Here is an 8,570-nt window from a genome sequence, read left to right as displayed (position 1 = left end):
TCCAACGGTTCCCTCATCCATTAGCAAGAACTTCATTGTTTGGAAAGGTCTTGGGTTCTGCTTAGCCGGCGGATGGTGGTGAGTGAGGCGGTCGGCCGGTGGTCAATAAGCCTCCTCTAACAAACCTCGAATAAGACTTTAGTTTAATGCGCCTCCAGCTGTTATAATGGAAAAGGTGAGAAAAGAAGGACAAGGGTGACATCATAAGCGGACGTGTTAATTAACAGCCTGAGGAAGGACAGGTTGGGGGTCATAGAGCGTCGCCGGACTTAAAACCAGATGGACAATAACTACCCGTTCTCATTATCATCCGCGTAAACCTCCAGAATTCTGATACGAGGGGCAAACCACCTCCATCCTACATTATATGTGTAAGAGATCGCCGCAGTTACCTGATGTCAGGCTGAGCCTTTGTCCCTCGGCCTTAAAACATTTTAAAAAAGAATTAAAAGTAGAGTCGGGGATCAGAAACACCAACGACCCCCCCCAAGCACATACACTTTATTCCAATATCAAAGAGTAAAGATCTTTTGGTTGTCCTCGTCCCACAAGAAGTCTGTCCCACGACCTTTGTTGTCCGTAAAGTGCGTATACTTTGGTTTATCTTTGTTACATCGTAATGTGACTGTCCTTTTCACGCCATTCATAAACATTCTAAAAAAGAGGATTCCTATATTTCTGAACATTATTAACTTTTAAATGAAGGCTGCACTCGTGTGATGCAGGGCGTTGCATTCTGATCTCCAAGAGGCTTCCAGGTCATGAGAAGTAGCTTTATAAATAGAGGATAGTATAAGAGGCCATGATCTAAAACACGAGGCTTAGATGTAATGTAAGGAAATTTTACTTTACTGGGAGGGTGGTGGATAAGTGGAGCAGCCTCCCAGCAGAAGTGGTAGAGGGTAATACAGTGAGGGGATTAAACACGCATGGGATAGGCATACGGCTCCTGAATCTAAGACGAGACCAACGACTGATTAAGGGTTGAGTCTTTACAGCAGGAGAAACTATTTATTGTTCATTATCTGCCATTTTGTTTATTGGATGCATTAAAGTACATTATTACCTTATAATAAATTAAACCGGGATTATTATTATTATTTATTGTTTTTGCATAGCGCCGTCCTATTCCGTAGCGCCGTGCGATGGGATCGACACATGACTCTCCGCGCTCCGTCGGATCGTAATCCTCGGATCTGGCATATTTTGCGTCTGTCCTCACAATCACGCAGCGATGATGTCATGTTCTAAAACCGCGTTAACACTTCAACACCACATCGCAAAAAACAAATGTCCTGGTTCTCGGGGAGGCGACACGGCGAAGAAACCCGCTCTGTTCACACAAGATAGCGTGTCCGGGACGCATTCCACACGCATGTGGTGACAGCGCTGCAGAGGACGCGTTTCACACCTCCCCTTCCCCGTCCGTCACACGCCGCGGGCTATCGCCTTAAAGAATGCAGCGTTATAAATATATTACACACCGCGGGGCTCGGGTTCTTACGCTTCTACAAGGTTATCGACCGGCGGCGTCACGAGGATGAACCCAGAAGGGAAATATTCCCCTTAACCTGCCCCGGGGGCATTTCCGGCTACACGGGGGGCAATTACACGTCCCTCACGACCTCACCAAAGAAGAATGTCTATTAAAGCCCCTTATAGCTATAATAATAATTAGCATTTTTTAAATGTAAATAAAGTATAGATTATTGATTGAGGAGTAGTTAGGGGAGGTTCTAAGCTGTCAATCAAATATTCAAATCCGTCGGATTCAATGTAAAAAAGTCAGGGGGTATTATGTACAAAGTGGAAAAGGAGTGCAGTCACCATAGCAACGGATGGAATGTTCGGCTAATTGTTCCACTTTTTCGCTGCTTATTAGACGCAACATTACAATAAACGTTCCATTTCTTCTCGTTTCCACCGTTTAATATATTTGAGAACCTCCAGGAATAAAAGGAACGGACTTTATAAAGACGGGGAAAAAGAGCTCTGGTTTTTTTAATGACCGTTTAATAAAAAAATCGCCGTTTACAGAATTTAAACAGAAACAGAAACTCACCCAAGGAATTAAAAGCCTGCCGATTAAACCGAAGTGGCGTTGTAATGCGTTTACGTCGCCCGCGTGATACGAGGCGCGTATTACATTTAGCAGCAAATATATTTTAATAGAATTTGGCCATTTCTGCGGTAACTTTGTTAATTTTTTCTCTGTTTAAGGAAACCCGCGGCTCAGAAACGTAGAATAATAATAATCTTTTATTTCTTATTAGAATGTCTTTAGAAACTTGTATTTGTGAATAAATCTTCGGACATCTCGATGGCCGGGGCTCATGGGAGCAGATGGATTGGCGGACATAGAAAGAAACATCGGATTTGGTAAAATCCTTTCTTCAAAAGAGCCGATGTGTGGCTTTTGTCTTAAGAATCAGTTGATACCTGGGACAGCCTCCCAGCAGAAGTGGTAGAGGGTAATACAGCGAGGGTATTAAACATGCATGGGATAGACATACGGCTCCTGAATCTAAGACAAGACCGACGACTGATTAAGGTTTGAGTCTTTACAGCAGGAGAAACGGGCGACTAGACGGGGGCCGGATGGGGCCGGCAGATTCTATGTTTCTATGATGTAAACCGGCACAAGTTAAGTTCATTCTTTTGGAGAGTGTCGCTGCGGGTTCAGGAAGTGTAGTTTGGGGTGATTCGGGACAGATTAGGTATAGGGGCCGGCGCGGACAGGTGCAGCGTACAGATCGATGCCCTCCTTGAGCCGTTCGTATTCCCAATGCAGGGGTGCAAGAAAGCTCGGTTACTGGAAACACTCGGCACTCCTATCACCGTCAGACAACACTCCGCTCCAAATACTTGTGCTATCGCTTCTCGGCGTGTCCGCGGCAGTTCGAGGAGATAAAGTCGGCGATGAGGTCATTTCCCCCGAAGGAAATTGGGAAATTACTTTCTAACGAGCTACGATTATTACAACCTCTAACACCGGAGGATGTCGAGAGACAATCCGTACCCCCAATTAATGACAATTTATGCTACATACATGTTTCTACCATGTCTCTGCTGCTATGGCATCCAAGCATTTCAGCCAATCAGTGCGCTGACCTGTGTAAATAGGAATAGGGCAACATTTATCAGATGATTGATCTAAATATAAGCAAACCATATTGGGGGTTTTTGTTTATTTATTTTTTTATATAATTTAATATAGCCACAGTTTGGAAAAAATAAAATAAAATGTAAAAAAAAAAAATGTGCAGGTTGCCAATATTTTTTTTTAAATGTTTAGAGACGCGTGAATAGGGCGGAAGTCTGTTTCTACATATTGTGTAAGTAACGGTAATACTATTATTGTGGTGTCTTTATTTCCCCCCGATGGATGTTATTGCTGAACCCCATGAATAAAGGTAACTGTTAAGGTAGCGTCTTTGAGGACTGGCGATTGAAGAGTTAATCCCTACAGTGGAGGCAAAGATCAGTGCCAGCTTATGACATCATGAGCGAAAAACCACCATCTTTTGACATCATGGTGAAACTTCCCAGTTAATGACATCACAGGTGTAAAAACTGCCAGCACATGACATCATAGGTGGAATCCACTGGCTCATGATGTAATGAGAGCTAGCATGACCTAAAAGTCACAATGGTTGTGATGCAAATGGGAACATGGATTTTTAATGCGTGAATTTTTTTTGGATATCAATGAAAATATTCCTCCGGCTCTATTCCCTTAATTATTTCTTACTATTATTTAAAGAGGGACAGAGCAGCCATAATGTTCCACCCGACCGAGAGCCTCGTGTGGCTTTCATCTTCCCTTACCAATCCCTGTTTGGAGACAAAGGACCCTCCATGACTCTTCTCGACGCGATCCGAGCGCCATTAAACATGTTTGGCTCCAAGGACATATGGGACGTAATGGGGTGGAGGCGTCCGAGGACATCATGCGGCCACAGACTTTTGTCATAATGGCTTCCAAGTTCTTCAACGTGACCAAACATCGGTTTCCCTTTTATAAATTTACACTACTTAGTGAATGTCTCCCAGAAGAGCCGGAAGTTCCATTTTGGAATGTCCGAATCTCCCGTCCAACTTGGTAACTTTAGCCATTCTGGCTCCTGGGAGGGAAACAGTTTCCAGTAACCATAGCGATGGTTACTTTCTTCACAGCGGACCCTTCCGTGAAGCTCTGCCGCGAGTCTCCTTGGATCCGGCCGCCGGGGGGTTGTCGGGGAGTGAGGACTCGCCACCTGACGGTGTAATCGTAAGGCTGACAGTTTATTTAATCATCAGCTGGAGCCCAGACTCCGAGCCCCGCTCCGGCTCGTTCTATCTGCCGTGCCGAAGTGTTAATTTAAAGCTCTCCCTGTAATCGTCTGGCGCTGGCAGGTAACATGACATTCTGCAGCCGCGCATGACAAAGTCTCAACCACACATGGGGCTAATGATTCCTGCCGGGAATCAGATCCTGTCAGCCGCCGATCCCCCGACAGATAGAGAAGCTGAACATTTTATTACCGGAACGTGGAGCTTTTATGTCCCCGATCTGTGTTTGTACGAATGCTAAAACACTTTAAAAGTGGGAAAAATGGGGGAAAAAAAACCCCCAAAACATAAAAAAACTGAAAAAAACAAAATATACAATAATCTCATTTTATATTAAAACATCGTAATGTGTAATAATTACCATCAGTTATGCTCATTTGGCGATGTCTGTATTATTATTTCCCATAAAAAATAATGGTATAAAATAATGTTATATGACCTAGGAAGCTGAAGAACACGCGTGTGACGGGCGGTAGGGTCTCCCAGAAGGTTCCCACTGGTAAGTTTGCCTACAACCCCCTTAAAATGATCAGGACCCTGCTTTATTCGGAACCTCCGGCTCCCCTGATGAGAGTTGGAGTTCAACCGCCGTGCACCAGGTCAGCCGTTATCATTACAGGCGGGGGCCGGCTGCCCCTTACGAAAAAATTACTGCAGTTTTTCTGAAGTAATACTGCAGTTTTTTGGACATGAAAAAACTGCAATACTGCACTTTTACTGCAGTTTTACTGCACATTTACTGCACTTTTTTTTTATATTGCAAACCTACAGTTGTGCTTCAAAGTACTGTAGCTTTATCGAATTTGTACTTCCGTACAAAAACAACTGCAGTAAAAGTGCAGTACAGTGAAGTACAAATGCAGTAAAAGTGCAGTATTGTAGTTTTTTCATGTCCAAAAAACAGCAGTATTACTTCAGAAAAACTGCATTAATTTTTTCGTAAGGGGCAGCTCTTTGTTTGCGACAAATGTCGCCCCGTGAAAGGAATAAAACAAACAGAGACGCGTTCCTCTGGGAACAGGACCTAAACAACGCCCTGGCCGCTGTGCCCAGCATGCCCCCTTCTTTATACGGGGAATGCGGACTCTGTATTACGGGCCACGCGCGGCCTCCGCGTTATCTCCCCTCATTCCTGTCTCTTATCGCTCCGATGCGGGAATGCTCTCCAAATTCCAGGAATATGCGATCTCACGTGCCTTGTAAAATTCAAAGGACGGGGGCCGAATTATTATTATTATTTTTAAATAAAGTAGCATTTGGTAATTTGGAATATATTTTCAAATGTCATTTTTTGGGGGCTGGTAGCACCAAGCTGAAGGGTAATAAATAATTAATTCATTCTGCATTTTTTTTTTCCTATTATATCAACTGCAGAGGGTTTCCAAACTTATTGCCACCCAATGATCAGACTTTTTTTTTTTTTTTAAATGTGTTATTATTATTTTTATTACTTTTTGTATTTGTTGTATATTTTTATTTGTATTTATATAGACATGTTTTTATATATAAATATGAAATATTATGTATGTTTTTTATTTTTTATCTAATGAAATAAAAGTTTTTAAGTAATAATAGCTTTTGTACACAAATAGGGTTTTTGTATAAAAACAGATCCTGTTTTAGAATTAACCCTTCCGTATTATAATATATATATATATATATAAAACATAATATTTTTCAGACTTAAAACATATATTTAATGAAATTATCCCTTTCAGAACTAGTTAAATCAGAATTATTTTTTATTTTTCCATAATGAGTTAAAACTTTCATATATGTAGCTTTAACCCTTTAATAGTCTTAGATCGGCCATCATGGGACATAAAAAATGTATGTAAAAATAAATCAGAAAACAGACAAAATGAATAAGTTTAATTTAACAAAAAATAACTTTACTCTCCTGTTAACCCTGGAAGTCCATCGATGGCGAATATTCTGTCAGAATTGTGGGAAAGGGGAATGAGCTCAACGAACCCCAACGGCCCTCCAGGACCCGGGAAAGACGGCTGAATGCTAATGTGTGGTAATTGACCGGTGATTTACTGGAATTTGCAGAAAAGCCGCTGTATTTAGAATCCGCCGTCGCTGATGATCATCGTTTCCTAGGGACGTCTGGTTGGCCAAAGACCTTCTCTGGTCAAAGCGAGGCTCGGGAAAATGTACTAAATGGGGATAAACTGAAGAAAATGACCTCCTATTATGTTATTCCAGGAATCCAGCAATCATAGATTTTACCCTTTGAAGGGACAGTTTAATGCCCCCGGCAGCTTCCGCAAAGAATTATGTACATTATTAAGGAGAAGCTGCAGACGATTCTCGCTTGGAGCAGCCAATCAGTGGCAGGGAAGCCCCCCCAATACTGGAATTCATTCCCAAAGTGACCCCAGAGAATTACAGGAGACGTTCTCCATCAGGGTAACATTTATTACACAAAAGGGAGAGAAAGGAGAACACAAAAAATTCCATTATAGTGATATCCAACTGGACTTTTTTAAAATTTGCTGAGACGGTGCTAGGTAAATGGAACGGCCTCCCAGCAGAAGTGGTAGAGGGTAATACAGGGAGGGGATTAAACACGCATGGGATAGACATACGGCTCCTGAATCTAAGACGAGACCAACGACTGATTAAGGTTTGAGTCTTTACAGCAGGAGAAACGGGCGGCTAGACGGGGGCCAGATGGGGCCGATCTGCCGGCAGAGTCTGTGTTTCTTACATTAAGAATAAATACCATTAAAAGTTTATTGCCCCTTTTTTTCCGGAATACCAGCACCATCCATAAACAGCGGACTACGGCCGGAACTTCTAAATAGCTGAGCTCAGCTAAAACCCGCAGAAAGTTATTGCCCCGGCGGCCGTTTCTGGACAGCAGGTGTTCTAGCGTATATTTAGAGCTCTATAGATTAAAATAGATTTTCATTTAGAATTCCTAAAAAAAAAAAGGGTTGTATGATGAGATGAAAGTCGCCGGGAATGAGTTATTAAAGCGGGATAAGAATAGTCTGCGGTTCTCTGGTGAGAGCCGGGAAATCGCAATCAGTGCGTTTGATTCGCGTGATGCGATCGTCAGCGAGAGGGTCACCGCCGAGCGGGGTGATTGAAGACGTTACGATTATTATCTCGAATCTCTTCTTCCCCGTAAAGAATTTTTTGAAGCGCAGCGGCGGAGTCGGCGCACCTGCCACCGGCGGGACGGTCTGCCGGATGAGAGCCCTAAACGTCACCGAGTAATTAGAGCCTCGGAGTGACCCCAACAGCCTGAGTACTCATGGAAGCTTCTTTAAATACCCCGTTTATTGAGCCGTCGTATAATTGTAGACGAGGAGGGAGACCTCGGCCGGACCTGTGGTGGGGCTTTCAGATGGTGCCACCGACCACCTTCAACACGTCATTCCAGATTTTAGAATTTGCCAGTATGGAAGGGTTAATCTCCAAACATTAGGGACCTGAGACAAACCAGACTGTCTAGATATCCCTCCTTGAACACAGGTGAATGAATCACTTTAATTGTAGCATCTGTGATCCAGAAGGAATATCTCAAAATATTCCAATGGCCCTTTATCACTCCCATCACTCCTGTGTACCAATGGCCCTTTATCACTCCCATCACTCCTGGGTTCCAAGGGCCGTTTATCACTCCCATCGCTCCTGTGTTCCAATGGCCCTTTATCACTCCCATCACTCCTGTGTTCCAAGGGCCCTTTATCACTCCCATCGCTCCTGGGTTCCAAGGGCCCTTTATCACTCCCATCACTCCTGGGTTCCAATGGCCCTTTATCACTCCCATCACTCCTGTGTTCCAACGGCCCTTTATCACTCCCATCACTCCTGTGTTCCAATGGCCCTTTATCACTCCCATCACTCGTGTGTTCCAACGGCCCTTTATCACTCCCATCACTCCTGTGTTCCAATGGCCCTTTATCACTCCCATCACTCGTGTGTTCCAACGGCCCTTTATCACTCCCATCACTCCTGTGTTCCAAGGGCCCTTTATCACTCCCATCACTCCTGTGTTCCAATGGCCCTTTATCACTCCCATCACTCCTGTTTTCCAATGGCCCTTTATCACTCCCATCACTCCTGTGTTCCAATGGCCCTTTATCACTCCCATCACTCCTGTGTTCCAATGGCCCTTTATCACTCCCGTGCTCCAATGGCCCTTTATCACTCCCATCACTCCTGTGTTCCAATGGCCCTTTATCACTCCCATCACTCCTGTGTTCCAATGGCCCTTTATC

This window comes from Sceloporus occidentalis, unplaced genomic scaffold (genome assembly GCF_023333645.1).
Source record: "Sceloporus occidentalis isolate IW3139 unplaced genomic scaffold, rSceOcc1.0.p SCAF_66, whole genome shotgun sequence".
Taxonomy (NCBI): Eukaryota; Metazoa; Chordata; class Lepidosauria; order Squamata; family Phrynosomatidae; genus Sceloporus; species Sceloporus occidentalis.
This window is presented reverse-complemented; position numbering follows the sequence as displayed.